Consider the following 648-nt stretch of genomic DNA (forward strand, 5'->3'; position numbering starts at 1 on the left):
TATACAGCCACAGTAGTCAAAACTGCCTGGTATTGGTACAATGACAGATACATAGACCAATGGAATGGAACTGAGAACCCAGAAATAGATCCATCGACCTATGATCAGCTGATCTTTGACAAAGGGCCGAAATCCATTAAATGGGGAAGAGAATATTTGTTTAATAAATGGTGCTGGCAAAACTGAGTATCTATTTGTAGGAAAATGAAACAAGATCTGTACCTCACACCATACACAAAAACTAACTCCACATGGATCAAAGACTTAAATGTGAAACCTAAAACTATAGAGATCCTCAAGGAAAAACTAGGGGCAAATTTAGGGGTCTTAATATATGGCATAAATAGACTATCAAGCATAACTCTAAATGCACAAAGAGCAGAAGAGAAACCAGATGATTGAGACCTTTTAAAAATTAAATTTTTATGTGCTTCCAAAGACATCTCCAAAAAAGTCAAAAGAGAACCTACAGATTGGAAAAATATATTTGGCAATGACATATCTGACAAGGGCCTTATCTCTAGAATTTATAGAAAACTCTAGCACCTCAATAAGAAAAAGATAAATAATCTGTGATAGTTGAAGATGTGTCAACTTGGCTGGACTCCAGTTGTGAGTGGTGGTTCCCATGATGGATCACATGACTGA

The 648-nt window shown here is 36.3% G+C and overlaps 1 protein-coding gene across 1 annotated transcript in view; it reads right to left on the bottom strand.

The window, feature by feature from the left end:
* Positions 1-648, bottom strand: part of WDR36 (WD repeat domain 36) — a 100,256-nt gene that overhangs the window by 93,897 nt on the left and 5,711 nt on the right. The window lies entirely within an intron of this gene.

This window comes from Orycteropus afer, unplaced genomic scaffold, assembly GCF_000298275.1.
Source record: "Orycteropus afer afer isolate SDZICR_OR568_19922 unplaced genomic scaffold, OryAfe1.0 scaffold00191, whole genome shotgun sequence".
NCBI lineage: Eukaryota > Metazoa > Chordata > Mammalia > Tubulidentata > Orycteropodidae > Orycteropus > Orycteropus afer.